The sequence below is a fragment of the Anser cygnoides genome, chromosome 7, assembly GCF_040182565.1.
Source record: "Anser cygnoides isolate HZ-2024a breed goose chromosome 7, Taihu_goose_T2T_genome, whole genome shotgun sequence".
Classification (NCBI taxonomy): Eukaryota; Metazoa; Chordata; class Aves; order Anseriformes; family Anatidae; genus Anser; species Anser cygnoides.
This window is the reverse complement of record NC_089879.1, coordinates 20279936-20297500: the sequence shown is the minus strand read 5'-3', so window position 1 is coordinate 20297500 and position 17565 is coordinate 20279936. Positions and strand designations below refer to the sequence as shown.

Here is a 17565-nt window from a genome sequence, read left to right as displayed (position 1 = left end):
TTCTAAGAACCCGTTCCCAGGGAATAAGTTGATTTCTTCCTACTATGTCCATGATGAACAAGGATACTCACATTATTTCTTATTATTTGGGTGCACACAATGTGTACTTCACTTTGAAGCATGAACGTATTATTTATCTTTTGCTACGCTGAGGAGTGGCTACACACAATACTCTCGGTGGGCATTGTTGCCTGTTTAATGTTCAAACACAAAAAATGTTGGTTTCTTTGTGTTACCGTGCTGTGCCGAGGCGCCAGGTGGGACAGAGGCTGCCTTGTGTTGGATGCGGGGCAGGCACATGCAGAGCAAACAGCGGCTGTGGCTCCAAGCAGACGCTGAACGAGGCTCCTGGGGCAACCCTATGCCTTTATGGTGGGGGCAGTTTTATTAATTTGCCCAGGTCCTTCAGAAAACTCTGGTAGAGCACAGAACTGAGTGCCCCACGTGCTAATTCAGTGCTGTCCTCATCAGATGTCCTTTCTTTTAGTAGCTCAGCTGGTTGCTGCAAGCCATGGAGTGACCGTGGCCCAACTATTTGTGTCCTTGCGGGCCGTGGTGCGCAGGAGACAGGTGCTTGGTGGCCACGCCACGGGGATGTGAGCGCTAACACAGGGCAGCAGCAGGGATCCTGATGCCTGCCCACGAAGGACCTCGGTGTCCTGGAGCCGGCGTGCAGCCTGGCTGCCCCCTGCCTCTGCCTGCAGGCCAGGCTTCGGAGCGGGGGCTCCGTGGTGTCCCTGGCTCTTCCAAACAACTGCGGTGCAGCTGCAACCGAGGGGCTTGTGAGTGCTGTCACCGTAATTACGTCTGGTCAATAAAGTGAAGGGTACTGAGAGTCACGGCAGTTTGGGGGATGAAGGCTGGCTTAATTACAGCGACCAAATCTCTCACATCTCTGCCGTCCGCTGAAGCACCAGCCCGCCTTCATGTGCTGCCCTTTAGCAGAGCTGCCTATCATGCATCTAAACAAACAAGCAGGGAAGACAGAGGGGAGATTGTTTGTCAGGGATGTGTCTTTGCGAGGGAGGAGCAGCAATATCTGCAGGAGGGACTGAGGTGAAACCCAACATCAAAGGCAAGAGGCTGTCAGCACATTTAACTTTACAGAAACCCTTCTCCTAATAAAAAAGGAATGACCTCGTTACTACGGACACTAACAGTTCCCAGGGGAACACCGGGAGACTGCTGCCTGCACTTTCAATATTCACTTTACAAACAAATGGGAAACCTTGAAATAATTTCAGTGTTGTTCTTGGCAAGTTGCTAAACCGTTGCGTCCTTATAAAAATCATCTGAGAATTTATGTAGTGCGAGTTTACTTTTCATCTGCTGCTTTTCCTTGCTGTCAGTCTCCCTCTCCCTGCCTCTCGCCACCCCAGCCACTGTGGGAAAGGCGAGGATGCCCCAGGGGCCAGGTGCTGCTGCAGCAGGTTCAGCAGGAGGCACTCTGAGGCTTGGTGTGACTGCTGAGAGAGGGCCTGATTCTGGAGGAGGTGATCTACAAGGGTGCCTGGGCACCGTGGGGCTTGAGGGAGGCTGCAGGCTGGCACAGAGCAGTGCGGGGTGGGGGCCAGCACAGAGCTCATGTCCCAGCTCCTTGTGGCAGGACTCACCATGGGGAATGATGTCCAGAAACCTGGCGGGGAGCAAACCTGGGTCTCCCCTGGGCCTCCATGAAGGAAACAGGGAGAGGGAGCCAGACCGCTGCTGCTGCTGCGTGCTGCGGGCTTGCTTGCAAATGGGGGTGCAGCGCGGTGCTATTCGGTCAGCCAAATCTCTCTGCAAATTACACGAGCAGACTCTCAGGCTTGCTGCCCAATTTGCCATAGTTCAAGTGACCAGAAATCTTGCCCAGTGTTTTCTTGGTGTTACATTCTTGGCGTGGTACCTGAGGGAGGTTTGCAGAAATGGTTTCATTGACTGTTAGGAGGGAAATGCTCTGTACTGGAAATAAACCCTTACGGCTGATGCCTCAAGCTATTCAGCAGCAGTCCACAAACTCTCGCACACACTTGAGGCAGGTCCCCCGCCTTTCCTGGTGCCTGCACACAGCGACGTGCAGGTATTTACCCTCTGCAGAACCCACCAGCCCCACACAACATGTGGGCAGAGCTAAAGCCACATGGAGGTCTAAGCTGGCTGACATCCCTGTCCCCTACACATAGGCAATGATGAGGCATCTGTCCTTGTACTGACCAAGCACCTCCAATAGGGGTCTAGCTTTTTTTTTTTTTTTTTTTTAATATAAGAATGGTAATGTACAAAATCCATTCTGAAGGTTCATGTCAAGTGGAGCTGGACATTTTATCTCCTTTATAAAGACCTTTTAGATCTATGAACTAAACACTACAGGAGAAGCCAGATGTTAATACAGAAAGATGGGCCAGATTTCTCTTTGCCTGAGTGATGTAAATAAGTTGTCTTGGGTAAGTGTGAAGGAGTTAACCTGTGTTAAACCTCAGAGCCAACGATATGAACCACTGAAATGCAGTTTTGCAAAAGTCCTAGGCACTCCTATAAAGCTGTACCTCACCAGGGTACTCTTCTGGCTTGTTCTGACACATTTGTATATTCTGTTTCTCTGTAACGGCAAGTTTCATCTAAACACCAGTGGGAATTTGTAGATGTTAATAAATGTCTTCACGAGGTGAAAATAAAAGTCATACAGAGGGAGCTACTTGGAAGTGCAAGTGCCCATTTGTGCACATGCCCTTATATTTGTAAAAAGGTATTAATCCCATATGCACTGGTAGTCATTTCGAGTCTTTGGTGGGACACATCATCGCAGCTCAGCCCCAAGGAACTGTAGGCTCACATTATTACCAGCAAGTGAAAAGTAGGAGGATGGACTTGCAAAGACCATCTCCATCAACTTCACTGAATTCCCCGATAGACTTTTACATGCACATCTAACCTCGAGCAAAGATACAGTGAGGCAGTGAATTAAGAAGTAGCCAAGTATGTGCCCAGAATAGCAAGTGCAGGTGGGCATACAACCATCCGTGTGATACAGCATAAGGAAGGATGGCTGGCAATTAGCAGTTCAGAGAGAGACACTGGGAAATCGCAGGTCACCTCCTGGCTCTGCCACAAATTTCCTTTGTGCCCTTGCCCAATTCACTTCATCTCCTTGTTCTTTGTTCTCCAGCTCAGGCAAAGAGGCAATAGCACCTCCTCACTGGTGTTGTACCTTGGCATTGTGAAGAGGCAGGGCTCAACTCTGCCTGTGTTTGTACACTCCTGAGCAAAGGGGAGTCCAGATGACAGCTGCCCAGGTGTGCCAGTGGTCCGCAAAGTAATTACATCAAATATCTGGACCAACAATGAAACTTCACAATGTTTGTCCATTTGGGGTTGGAGGAAATATTTCATTCAACAATGTGGAATGTAATGTTTGGCTTTAGTTTCAAGTCCTAATTTTATTTTATTTTGTTTGCTTGTTTGTTTTTGTATTTTAGGACAGGTTTGTGTGTCTGTGTGCACTGGAGGGGAAGAAAGTCTGCTGTCCTCCTGCATCAGACTGTTGGCTTTAAGGTTGCAGGACACTGAATGGCCCGGCAGAGAGACCTCATCCTCCAGCAGGGAGGTAAGAACCAGTCCTCCTGGTCAGATGCTGTTGCTCTCTGGACTTCTGCCTTTCTAGGTGGGACAGTGTGGCCTCTTTAACCCCATCACTGGATCAGTGCTCCCAAATTAGTGTAATCATCCCACCTGAATTAAGCAAGCAGCACCTGGCTCCTGGCTCCTCAACCCAGCCTTGGGCATCCCCTCTCAGCCTGGTGCCCGCGTCCCCCTCTTCCTCCATCTTCCTCAAAGCCCCCTGCTTGTGGGCTCCTTGATATTTTCCAGTCCTTCCCTAATGAGCACTGCAGAATTACAGCTAATTAAGGATGTAAATGATGCTGGAGAGAGAGAGGGAGAGGGAGAGGATGGGAAGGGGTGGGGGGAGGGCAGCTACTCGCTGTGTGCAACTCTGCAGTAAAGTGTCTCCTACCTCAGCAGAAAAGTTATCATGGGAGACAATGTCAACTTTATGGAGGGGGGGAGGGCCCTTTAAACGCCTCCGTCCCCGCCTGTAATAGCTGCTGCCTCTCTTTTATGTGTCAGCGCTGCAGATGCTGATGTCCTCCCTCCCAAATGCTGCTTTGTCAGCTGGCGCTGTCACAGAGCCCTGGGTCTCTCCCTCCCGCTGGCTGCCATCCTCGCCCTGACGGTGCCAGGGGACCAAAGGCCTCGGAAAGCCGCAGCGGCCTACCCCTGCCCGCGGGCACCTGGGGAGGGCGAGCAGCTTCTCCCCAGGGTGGGCCAGGTCCTCCTCCATGTCCAGGGGTTGGAGAGGACCCCTGGGCCGGTCCCGCTCCATTAGGAGAACATTCGTGCCTTGACACAGGCAGGGGGACCAGGCCGTGATGGGGAAATAAGCCCGGCACCGCTCTGCCGAGCGGCTTTGGCAGCTGTCGGGGGGACGGTTCTGCTGCACCCAGCAGCTGCTTGGTCCTCCGAGTGCATTTGGAAGCGCTCCGGGTCCCCGTGGCCGTATTTGCCTGCATGCCGCCCGGATCAATGGGTTGCGAAGGCACGTTTGTCCCAGTGCCACGACCTGTCTGTCTGTCCGCCCGACAGAGGCCCACGCGCCGGCGGGTCAGGAGCAGGCGGCGATGGGCGGCGGCGGCGGTGGGTTTTGTTGTTGTTTCCCCAGATCGCTGTGCAATATATTCCGATTTTTTTTCTTGTCATTAAGCCAGTGCCTCGGAGATGATGATGTAGTCCCTATGTGGGCCGCAGAAAGCACTTCGAGCCGTGCTGGAGTCGTGCTGGGTGGCTCTGATAGCAGAGCTAATGGGAGCGAATGGGATGCAACGAACTGTTCTAATGACACCAGCCAGGGAAGAGACAACAGTAAGAATAAATAAATGTTAACTATTTTCCTCTTCCAGACATTTGCATCTATTGCCATTAAGTTCATTTAAATAAGAGAGAGAGCGAGAGAGAAGGGGAAACTTACTACTACTCTTAATAACGAGTGTCTAAAAATAAATTAGGATGCTGGGATGCACTTAAGGCATTTTAAAAATAAGTCTTATTTTTCCCCCCTTCTCCTCTTTTTTTTTTTTTAAGTGTTGGAGGGTTTTAATTTGGGCCGAGTAATTTTGGTGCAAACGCTTGGGCGCCTTTCGTTGGGAAATTGGGAGGAATGCAAACAAGATTTCACTTCATTAAACAGGGGCAAACAGTAGAGAAATTGCACTTACTTATGGAAATGACTTTTAAACATGAACAGCATTTACTTGCATTGCCTTGTGCTGAATTTTTTTTTTTTAAAAAAGATTATACATGTGAATAATTCACTGCGGGCCAATTAGATGATGACTTCATTTTTAACCTCTCTTCCTTGCCATCTTGCTGGCTGCCCCTTTCATTGCAATTTCCACCCTCTTCCCTCACCTCCATAAATTAATAAAGATCAAATAATCCCTCTCCCTGCGGTGCCAAGAGCTAGCATCTCAGAAGGGGAGGTCTGAGGATTGCTGTCTCTACTGGCCTGCCTTGGGATGAAGCAGGAATAACTCTGAAGGGTTTCTGCAAGCAGGGCTGCACCCATTTTTTGGAGAAGAAGAAATGGGAGAAATAAATGAACATGAATAAGAGTGTGGGGGAGAGAGATATCTGTGTGCTCTCTGCATGCAAGATCCTGGGCTGGGCAGAGGCTGAGCAGGCAGGATTCTCTCCTGCGCAGCTCTGTGGGTGCTGGCAGGATGGCACTGGGGTGGGGATGCTCTGCTGGGCTAAAAGCAGGGCCGCCTCAGAGGAGTGTCCCACTGGAGTTGGCCCTCCCAGTGGGCCCTGAGACCCTTCAGCATCCCTGGGCCCAGGCCCAGGCGGCGAAGGTGCGGGAGTGTGGTTACAGCCAAGGCAGGCAGGGCTGGGATGCAAGGGGGAGCCCGGGCCTGTGGTAAGGGCACCTTGCAGCAACAGCATCAGTGGATAGGAAGTGTTCTCCATTGGGCCTCTGTGTTTTTTCCCCATCTAGGAGATGATGCAAGAAGAGTCAGACGTTCTTGCTGACATTACCCCATGTGCCCGGGCTTTTCACAGCTCAACATGGGAAGCAGGCTGGAGGGCTTCGTGGCAGCAGGACCTGCCAGACTATGCCGGGTGCTGGGAGGAAGGAGCTCTAAAAGGGACTGGCCTCCTCTGGTCCCCACTTTGCTTTGCTGCTTCTGCATTTCAGCCTGTCAGCTTGAAGTGGGCGTTGGGAGACTCTGTCGTGGCAAATCCCAGTCACACGTAGAGGAAGACGATGCTTATCCTCAGAACACTTTTTTCCAAATGTTGAACCTGTCTCTCTCTACTGTAGCTCTTTGCAGTAATTAAATTATGTAATGCAAAGCTTAAAGCCACTGAAAACATAATTACAAAATGTATAATTAGTTCATTATAAAGGATCAGCTGGCCTACCTGTCTTGTTTCTGTGTTTCTTGTCTAGTTCTTTTGTCCTGTTCCTGATTACTGGAGTAAGACCCGCCCTTCACCAAATGTGGCTGCTATGGCTGCTATCCCCCTCTCACCTGCCCTAAGAGGAAGGAGAAACTTTGGTGCCTTCCCAGTGGAAGTGCCTGTCCTCTGGCATTGCCAGGGCAAGGGAAAATGGGAACATCTTCCCTGCTGGCATTGCCCTCAGCACCTCTCTTTTCTTTGCTGAGCAAGAGGTTCCTCCACTGATGCCAACGGAGTGACGTTGCAGGAGAGTCCCTGCTGGTGGGGTTTGGGCCAGCCCTGTGGGGTGAGGGTCCGTGTCCTGTTATCCCCACCTTGCAGACGAGGAAACTGAGACATGGAGCAGGCAGGACGCCCATTAGCTCCCAAATGTCCCTGACCAGGCACAGGCAGCTGACCAGGCACAGAGCTGGGGCCCTGCTCCGAAGCCCCCCCGGGAAGCGCCTCTCCTCACGGCTGCGGTGTTTCCTTTCTCATGAGGTCACATTCCCGGCCTTTCCGAGCCGTGTTTTTATGGCTCTTAACTGATTACAGTTTTAGTGGGGAGGAGGTGGCTGCAAGCGATGACCTGTGATTTCTAGGGAAGGGGAGAGCACAGAAACTTCAAGCAGCGGGGCTTCCTGCTGGGAGCAGCCTGTTTTAGAGCCCTTGTGTCAATGATGGCCTCCAGGGGAACTTCCCCACTCTATTTATTTACCCAGGGGAAGCCCAGCATGCCCCCTCCAGCACCCAGGCCAAGCAAATTCCCTCTCATAGCAGTGGGGCTTTCAGCCTGGACCTGGGAACCTCACAATGCCCGTTTCTGAATCAGCATCAGCAGGTTTAGAGAGCAGGATCCCAGGTGAAAAGGCTGTCAGGCTTCTCCAGGCTGCAGGGCTGTCCCACGAAGCAGCAGGGGAGCACACTGCGAGCAGCGAGACCAGGTTACAAGCCACCGATGTACCCAGCTTTTGCTTTGTGCCTGGTGCTGCAGGCTGTTGTGTACCCTGCAGAACATGTTCTGCTCACGCTGGGCTGTTCCAGCTATTCCCAGCAAGCCCCAGTGCAGACTTTTTTATCCTGGAAAATCCACACTTGGAGTTGTTCAGCGATGTTGCCCTGAAAAGCTCCACAGAGAAATAAGCCCAGAAACACCAGCTATGAGGCAGCATGTTGTGTGCTGAGCTGTCTCTGCAGGAGAGGCGCTTCCATCTGCTGCACACCTCTCGAATTCAGGAATAGGACCCTGCGGGCTGCTTGGTGCCTCCATTGACCTCAGCAGGCTTAACACCGGGGACAAGCTCAGCACTCATTAACCTGCTTCCCCAGAAATACCTTCTGGGATGAGGGCTGCATGAGGTGGGCACCTGCAGCAGCAGGGCTTCAGCTGCGGTGCTTTGTGGTGGGCACCTCTGCTTGTGCAGCACCTGGTGACAGGGGATGGGAGCGGGTCCTCATCAGCCCCAACCCCATGGGAGCAATGGGGGTCATCTGCTGTCATGGCAAGGCCTGAAAAGGCAAGGCAAGGTGAGGCAAAGAATGGCAAGACTAGGTAATGCAATGCGAAGAAAGGCAAGGCAAAGCAAGCTCTGCTTTGTGCAGTCTGGAAACCTTGGGCTGAGGAGGACTTTGGAGGTTATCGATGTATCTGACTCCGAAATGAGCTTCATTCTTCTCTTTAGCCTCCTAATGACAGACACGGGTCTCTGGGCAATGAATCAACAACTGCACGCAGAGGTGAGCAGGTGCCAGACGCCATTATTGACGTTCCCCTGACACCTCCTGCCAGGCTCCACCACGCTGGGGCTGGAGAGCGTGGGGCTGGGCTCCCTGGATGAGGGCTGGAGGAGATGCTGGGCTGAGGCCTCCCAGCAGGATTCCCACACAGCTGAAGTTCTGCCCTTGCTTGCTGTATGGGCTCCATGGAGAACTGGTGGCATGGTGGTGAGGTGATGACTTTGCAAAGGTGCTGGTGGTGCTGCCAAATACCATCAGGGCATGGGAGGTAGTGCACCAGGAGCACATGTGGGGTAGGCACATCCATCTCACCTCGTCGTTGATGGGAGCCATGTTATCAAGAACTGACTGACTTTTTCCACAATGAACCTCAAATGCGTTTCAGTTTGGGCAGAGTAGAAACAGTTTCCTCACACCAAATTTCTGTGAGAATGCATTTTTGATAACACTCCTTCCACTAAAACAAACTCTCTCCCCTCACCTTTTTTTTTTTTAACTTTAAAAAAGAATGTGAACTTTTTGTAGGAAAAAATCATCCTGAAATATTTTCTGCTTTATAATGTTTTAAATCCAGCAGCAGAATATGTTTCTGGAGCTTACCTTCCATTAGCAAAAACAAAACAAAACAAACAACAACAACAACAACAACAAAACACACACAAAAAAACTTGCAGTCTTGTAGGGCTATGTAATAAAACAGAAATATGTAAAGCACAGAGGAAAAAAAAGCAGTTTTCCCAGAAGCATTTTTGAAGGAAGCATGGCAAATGTAGACTGAACCTCCTAAAACTCACCTTTAGTAGTTCCCATCATTCTGACAACCTCTCTTATTCAGGAGTCAGGTCTCCAAACCAGGAAGAGTAGAAATCCTTCTCTGCCTTTCACTTCTGAAATGAGGTGGAGGGAGACTCCTGATATTTGTGACTCATTGCCTTATGGAAATGGCGGAGCCAAGCTGGTATCATGCCCTCTTACCACATACCAATTCACATCAGAGGAGCACACAGACTTTTAAGTATGTATGTTGTCTCCTCTTTCTTCTCCTCCTTCCAGAAGGCAGAGCAAGTTCTTTAGCTGCATTGTGCAAGTGTGGGGACACCAAGACACAGAGGCGGGGGCAGTCTTGCCAAGGCTCACAATGCACAAGTTATCATGAGAAGAGTCACTCTGCACTTGCTGTGAGCGGTCCAGCAGAGGAAAACGTGGCCCAGCATCACATGCTGTATGGCCATCACTGCCCTGCCTTTCGCATTCCCTCTGCTCACCCAACCCTCTTGCCATCTGTCTAACAAGCAAAAGCAATGTAGGAGGAGGCAGATCCAAACTGACTTCTGGTGCCATAGATGCTGACGCTGTTGCAAGGGGAGGAAGTTGGGGTATTGCTGTGTGTTGATGCCCCAGGTTTCTGAGAAGATTCTGCAGTTTGTGGCTCATCCATCTTGTGGCAGCCTTTCTGATCTTAGTCACATGCAAGGAAATGAGCAAGAAATGGGAAAGCCAAAGGGAAAAAAAAATAATTTATTCTCGTGGGGCCCTGGCGGAGGAATAAGGACTGGGGTGGCCCTGGTGCAAAAAATATACCCTCCTTTTTCACCCATTCACCCTGTGTTTTCCTCTCTGGGTCCTGCTCCCCTCTTCTCTCACCCTCCCCCAGCTTGCCTTGTAATTCAGGAAGAGGAGGCCAAGGAGAGTAATGTCGTGCTGGAGATAGGACTGGAAGGGCAGTAATTTAGAATCAGAGGCTTATAGTATTATTGCCTGCAAAGCCATTCATGGGAAATGATTCCCCCCATCCCCATTCCTCCCCCCCTGCCCCGCTCTCCTTGCTCTGCAATAACAATAACAGAAATGCCTTCAGGAAGCTTTTCTACTCAAAATGCAGGCAAAGGAGCGCTTTCCTCCACCACCCCTCTTCTTCCCCCTGCACTCGCTTGTCCCCCCTGCCTCCGAGCCTAACCGCTGCTCCCTCCCTTCTCCCTCCCCCCCACCACAGGATAAAAAAATAAAAATAATAATAGGGGTAATAAGAGAGGAGGTAATGGAACGTTCTCCAACTGGGCACATGTCAGAAGCCATTATATGTGGTGCAGATTTGCATAATTCAAGAAGCATCAAATTAAATTTGCATAATTCCTTTGATTACACTTGTTATTAAATGTAAGTGACATTGATTTACAAAATGGCCCAATATAAGGTTAATAGCAAATGTCACCTTCCAGCAGGGTGAATAGGGTGCGTGTGTGGTGGTGGTGGTGATGGAGGAGGGGGAAAGGGGGGTCTGGGGAGGAAGGCGAGCAGACAATTGATTTCTGCTCCTCTCTTCCTTAAAGGGCTCAGGTCTCCTTTGCGGAGGAGCCCTGGGGTTTGGGCTTCATGTGGCCGCAGTGCCGCTAGGATCGCCCGCCAAGCGGCGTCGATGCTGTCGAGGCTTTGCTAGGAGCTCCCGCGGGGAGCCGGGCAAGCCTGGCTCAGCACAGGGCACAGGGAGTGGGGAAAGACAAAAACCGGGATTGCAGCCAGACCTGTAAGGTACTTACAGACCCACAGCCAGCAATGAAAGGCTCTGTAAAGCGCACACAGAACCCGTGGTGATACAGGCCCTGCACCATCGAACACCACCAGAGTACCCTGGGGGCTGTGACAGTGACACCACGTCTGTTTTGCCTACATGGACCTCAGACCGTCTGAGCACTCGCCTTGCAAGCAGAGCCCACCTCTGTGTATTGTTTTGCCTCTCTTTTTTCCATATATTTTTTTCCAGACAGGTGTGATTTCATGCTGGGAAGCTAACTGGTAAGTTGTGTGAGCACTCCAAGACTGGAGTGATAAAATAAAATTATGCATGTACTGGAATTGGGCGAATAGCAGATTTACTAGTCACAGGCAATTTCAGCGATGCACATACCTGGCCATAATCTTGCTTTGGTTCCTCTGAAGCTTTTTTTTTTTTTTTTCTCAAATCAACAGGCTGGGGGAGGAAAAAAGTAATCACTTTTGATCACATTAAATGTCTTGTTCAGTGTGAAAAAGAATGCTTCTTTTGGTGACAGAGCTCTGTAAACATTGTCTAATAGCATCCAGATAACATTAGAAAGGAAATATCATTCTGAACCAGCAATCATAAGGCTTTTTTAGAATGTGTCAAAAGAGAAAGCACATGATTTTCTAGAATATTTTTTTCTAGGGCTTGTTTTTTGCTGTACTTTGAGCAACACCAGCTGCTGAAAATGCCATGGATTCACAGACAGCTCAGACATGAAGTTTCCTAAGAAAAAGTGTCCCAAGGAGAAATGTGTCTCAGCTGACCCGTCCATGTCTCCACGAAGGAGGTGAAGGCCAGCACTGGTAGGGAAAAGCCTCCAGACAGTCCTGATCAAAGCAGTAAGATGGCTGAGGTGTGCATCCCACCCTTGAAACTGGGCTCTCTCCAGTCCAACAGAGGTGGGTGGAGAAACCTAGGAAACCCCTGAGGGGTCGCCCCGAGCTCCCACTCCCACCAGTGGATGATAGGATTCTACCGAATCTGGTGGTAGAGGAGCTTTGGCAAACATAGAGGAGCATTGGTTATATGGAGTCAAAAAGGGTAGCAATGACAGGATATTAGAGCACACAGTCTGTGCAGGCATCCCACAACTGTAGTGGCTGGTGTTGGGGTTTTTACACACACTCTGCGATATATACTGATAAGATATATACTTCGATGTTTCCATGAGGACAAGTACAGTGACTGGTTTGTAAGCCCAGGCTTTTTAGCCGTTTGCAGCTGACTTTCGTATTCTGCTAATCATCACTTTGGAGCTCTAGAAGTCCATGCCCGTGATGCACCCGTATTTCAGATCCCAGCACAGTAACTGGAAGCCAGCTCTGAGATGATCTAGATGATTGTCTAGCGGACAAGAGATGTGAAGTGTATTGTAGGCCTTCAGGTGATTGTAAAGGAAGCTGGAGTACATATGCTGCCCCACACATCGCCCCACACCCACTGAAAAGCCTGGCCTTGCCACAGGCCCTTCCTTTCTGCCCTGCAGCAGAACTATTTATGACCCTCCTGGGCGCTTCTTTGCCAGTCCTCCCAGGGCTGCCCGTGCCACCGGGGAGCTGGGCTGGAGGCCTGGCAGGCGCAGCGGGCGGCAGGGAGAGGCGGGTGTGAGGGGCAGCCCTGGCTCGGGCTGACAACTGCTGACATCGTCATATTTAGCACCCGCACGCAGCGAGCCTGAGCGAGGCTCGCGCGCTGGGTGAGCCAACTGCAAATTAATCGTCAGTTCATTACTGCTCCGTGCCTTTCATCCTGACAGCAGCCTTTCAGACGTGGGTATAATTGGAAGGGTCTGTGAGGCAGGAATTTGGGGAGGGGGAGCGGAGGGTTCTCCTGCTCCCTTTCTCAGGCTGTGTTCTGGGAACAAACAGCAAGCTTGGGACGGGGAGGAAATAAATATCTCCTGCCCCTGTATCTTGCCTCTGCCACCTACACCCCTTGCCATACATCGGGCTCTCAGTACTGGGAGGTCTGCTCGCATCCAGGAGGTTCCCTCCAGCTATAATTACCCTCAGCTTGCAAACGAAGTGTGCAGAGTAGCAGGGCTGCCTGTGAGAACACGGGTGTGTGTGTCGCTGCCGGTGCTGGTGGTGGGCACCGCGGTTATTGTTATAACGGCAGACCTCGGATTTTATTTGTCATGGCATCTCAGTCTCCCCACCGGTTGGGTGATGCAGACGTGCCTCCAGCACCTGTCCTCTGCAGTGTATGGCAGGGCAGTGAACCCCCCCCCCAAGTGGGCATCAGGAAGGACAGGAGGGGTAAAGCCCTTCCAACAGCCCATTTTGCGGCTCACAGTGGCGATGGTTTGCTCCTCTGGACGAGGCCATGATGCTTCTCCCTGAGGAAGAGGGAGCTGTGCCGCGGGGATGCCAGCCCCCCTTCGCTGTGTCCCCCCCTGCTCCTCCTGTGCAAAAGTTATTGTCGTCTTCGTGGAGTCTCAGGTAGGCAGATGAATGGGAAATGTTCCTCTCCATTACTAGCTGCACTTGACTGGAGTCTCATTACATTACGATGGCGCTTTAGCAGGCGAATGGGCCTTGCGTCTGGGTTCCCAGCACCCCTCATACCTCCCTGATAACGTAAATTACCCTCCGCCTCATTGCCTCAAATGATCAAACATCAAATTGCTAGTAAAAAAAAAAAGAGGAAAAAAGAGAGAGAAAGAGAGAGAGAGAGGAAGGAAAGGAGAAAAGCTGAACAGAACCATGGGTTGAATCTAGATGGTTTGTCAGCAACAAGAGACGAGTCAATGGCTCTTAAACACTTGCTAAAGATGAATCCATTGAAGGCTTTGAGCACGGTAATTTCGCTGACATTAAAGTACACCTGTAAAACCCAAACAATGCTTTATAACTCCAAATTACACCAGTCAAGACCTGCTACTTCAAAGCACCACTTATTTCATTTGGTCCAGGGAGGGGGGACCCACAGATAACCTATCTTCCTCCATCAACAGACTTCAGCAAAGCTGAGAGAGAGAGAGCGTGAGATTGGCGCGCACAGCATGGATTTGTTGTTGATTTTGTGGTTGAACAATGTGCCAGATCCTCTGCCCTCTCTTCTCCCCCCTCTTCTGCCCCAAGACAGATTTTCCCAGCCGGAGGAGCAGTTCCAGGATGAACGAAACAAGGAGGAGAAAAAGAGGGAGAGGGAGCAGCGCAGGTATGCGTGGGGCAGCCGAGAAATATGGATCTCGGCAGGGTAACGAGGCGCAGTGCAAAGAGGAGGCTATACGTCTTTTCTCAGTATTTAAACGTGTGCTTAATATGGCGCTCAGTGGAATGGTTAATCTGCTAATGCTGGTAGTGTTTGCTGTAGTACTCAGAGAAATGTTTACTGCAGTATTTCATGGGGATTGTGTTCTGGATGGCACAAAAGGAGGAATCGCTCTAGCGTACCAGGAAAATGTTCATTGCAAAATATACTGGAATATTAAGAGGTTTATTTAGTGGCGTACTTAGTATAATATGAAAAGAGTTAAGCACAGAGTGTTTTATTAATATTTTTGGGGTGTGGATGAATTTCAGTGCTCAGGAAGGTTATGGAGAAGCAATTCCAGCAAAGGCTGGTTATGTTCATAGATTTATAGATCTTAAGAGCATAAAGGACTCTTTGATCAGCTAATCTGACCTTCTGTATAACACAGGTATATACAGTGTGGACATACCTCCTGATTCAGCAAAGCACTTTAAGCACTTGCTTAAATTTAAGCATTTGAGTTGCCCCATGGAAGGCATAGAAAATAACCCTATTGAATCAATGGGACTATTCATGCCCTTAATGGGAAGTGGATGTTTAGGCATTTGCTGAATTGGGACCACAATAAGATAATGCAGCTAAATGAGTAATTCATAGCCACCCATTTATTCAACTGCTTTTGCCTCCTTTTCTGCTTGCGGATTGCTCTGGAGCCAATCGCCATTTCCTGCAATGTATTCATTGTCTGAAGTCATTCACTGAATAATTTCAGTGAAAACTCTTTCTTGATAGCTTGCTCATAAACAGTTCATTGTGAATATGGGAATATATGAACATACGTTTTAAGAATGTGCGTGCATGCTTCTGTGTGCGCAAATGAAATATGTAAACACACATGCACATGCACACACAAGTCCAGGGTCAGGATCTTTGGCTGCAATAAAAAGACACAGCTCCTTGTCGCAGGTGAAGCTACGCCGACTCTGCTGACCAGCACCCTCACAACCCTGCTTCCCAGGTCCCAGTTGCCTTCGTTCTGAGCAGACCCCATGATGTTTCTCACCCCGACTGCCTGAAGTGATGCCCGAGGTCCAGTTTTCAATGCAAATATTTACCCAGGGAATTTTTCAAACGTTTCTTTATGATTTTTCTCCCATGTTCATTTGGTGCATGCTGGTTTGCAGCACATTCCCCACAGGGAAGTGATCTGCTGTGAATTTTACAAGAAGTGGAATGGAAGAAGGTGCAAAATTAGTTGAACTCAGCATATTGTCATCCGCATTTGTGTACCTGTGCCAGGCCCTCCGTTCTCCGTCCTTACTCAATCAGTCATGAATCCATTCTGATTTATTTTGAATATATTGCTTTGGGATTTTCCAAATCGGCCAGGGTGTATCTTCTTCAAACAAGTGTGTTTGCAATCTGCTTGTGGCATGGAATCGGTCAATTAAGCGGCTTGGTATTTTTTTCAAACAGGAACAAAACTGAAGAACAGGTACCATGAATGAGCCTGGAAGCTTCGCTGGTGGAATTGTGTTTGTGCAGTGGCCAGCTCCAGTTCTCATGCAGACCTTAACTGGGGATTATGCATTACAACGCGGGGATGATTTGCTTCTGGTGTAGGCTGCCAGATATACATTCTTCCTAAAAGTCACACTGCTTTTTAGGATTTGCTTATGTTTTCTGGAAATCAAAGGAATCATTCTGATGTTCAAGAGTAGAATACAAATGGCCACAAATTAAAAACTGAACTTGGTATTTCCTGTAATTCAGTTAATTTTCCTTCTTCACATTCCTGTCAGCGTCAGAGAGGAATGTGATGGAAACTGGATGGGAGCTGGGCAGTTTTGGTGTTGGGACAGTTCCTACAGGCTGCAGGAAGTGTGCACGGGTGATACTGCGGAGCTGATGGGATGCTCCACGCCTTCCTCTGGGGCTCCCGGCAGCCCCAGCAGCCAAAATTGCCTCTGAGTGTCCCTCTCATTCTGTATGTGCCAGAGCTGGAGCTGGCATTCTTGGGGTGGAGGGCTGTTGATCTGGGTCGATTGCAGAGCAAACCTTCTGTCTCGTCTGTAAGTGCACGAGGTTACACTGCAATGGTGCTAAAGAAGTGTATGTGGATGAAATTTGAAGCAGGACTTGTGACAAGAATTGATTATAAGAAGTGTCAGGATGAGTCACTGAGCACAATACTTCATTTGTTTAATTAGAATTTTGAGAATCATTATTGTCTTTCATTTGTCCAACTAAAAATTCAGGGAGTTTTGTTTTTCCCTGGTTAACCTAAAGGAGGGTTTGGATATTTCTTTTTAGATACTACAGTAAAACAGAAGGCCACCACAATTTTTCCAGGCTGAAAGAGACATGTTGTTTACAGATGGCCACTGTCCTTTTAAAAAAAAACGTTTATTTTTCCACACAGAGAAGAACATTTCAACATGAAAAATCAATTGCAATTATTCTTTTTTCCAAAATGTAAAATGAAACATTTTGACTTTTCAAAATTACCTTTTCCATTTCTATTTTTCCCTTGTGGGGGATGATTGGCCAAATTCAGCATGAGCTAGCAAGCAGCTTGAGTCAGCTAAAAGCACAGTTTATTCTGCAAATCAACTTTATTCACTGAAGTAAAAAAGAGAAACTGCAAATCCTGATGCTGCTTTCCACAATCTTTGATTGTGTTTGTATCTGTGGTGTCTTTAAACAGAGCATACATCTTTCTGCCAACATCTGCACAACATTCAAAACAACAGAGACCGTTTGGAGCTATGTAAAGATGTGGGGAGAGATAGAAAGCATTGGGGGCATGATGTTGGGCTGAGCTGCATGTGCATGTGTCCTGGCTGAGGTTTATTTACCCTCAGTTGTTCTCCAGCCTGCCACTATCAGTGCAGCTCTCCTTCTAATGGAGAGGTTGCCACTTGTGCATGCAAAGCATCATGTAGGTGTTAGTTTTGTTTGACAATATAGCCTGCCCATTAACTATCTTAAGCCTTACAGGCTTAAAAAAAAAAAAAAAAAAAAGTGTGTCTGTAGGGGAGTTGAGAGTTGGGAGCAAAATATTATTGAAGAGGAAAGAAATGTCCTTCTCTCCCCACACCTTATTTATTTATTTATATAAAATGTCTTTCTTTATTTAAGTTTCCCCTTCTGAAAGTTGATGTATTTTTCATTGAAAAGACTGGACGCCTCTTGCAGGGAATTTGCAAAGGGAATGAAAATACTGACTTCTTTCAGTGTTTTGCACAGAAAATGAAAGCAAATTTCAGGAGCCCTTCTGGACTGAACTTTCAACAGATACGGGGGTAGATGGGATTAGTTTGTGCTCGTCCTACTCACCGACCTCCCTTCCCAACTTTTTTTTGGATGAAATGCAAAATCAAATCCTGCAAGATGTGATCATTTAGGGTACTGTGGCATATTTTGAAACAGTAGGGCTGTTAGCCCCAGCATCTTGGCCAAATTCCAGCCTGGATAATTACATTCTGCCGGCCTATATTCCAGCCTGCAGTTCAAATAGGAAAAAAAAAAAAAAAAAAAAAAAAAGAGTTAGCATTTCTCCTCCGAGAAGTCCTGCTGTGTGATGACTGATGCTTTTCCACCCCAGAAGT

General features: G+C 48.8%; 1 long non-coding RNA gene across 11 annotated transcripts in view; it reads left to right on the top strand.

Moving 5' to 3' along the window:
- Positions 1-6452, top strand: part of LOC136791237 (uncharacterized) — a 318474-nt gene extending 312022 nt beyond the window's left edge. For all 11 annotated transcript variants that reach the window (XR_010832780.1, XR_010832789.1, XR_010832785.1 and 8 more), the window contains 3 exons: positions 3459-3586; positions 4742-4899; positions 6032-6452. This is a non-coding gene — a long non-coding RNA (uncharacterized lncRNA). The remainder of the gene's footprint in view (positions 1-3458; positions 3587-4741; positions 4900-6031) is intronic.
- The last annotated feature ends 11113 nt before the right edge of the window (positions 6453-17565 follow it).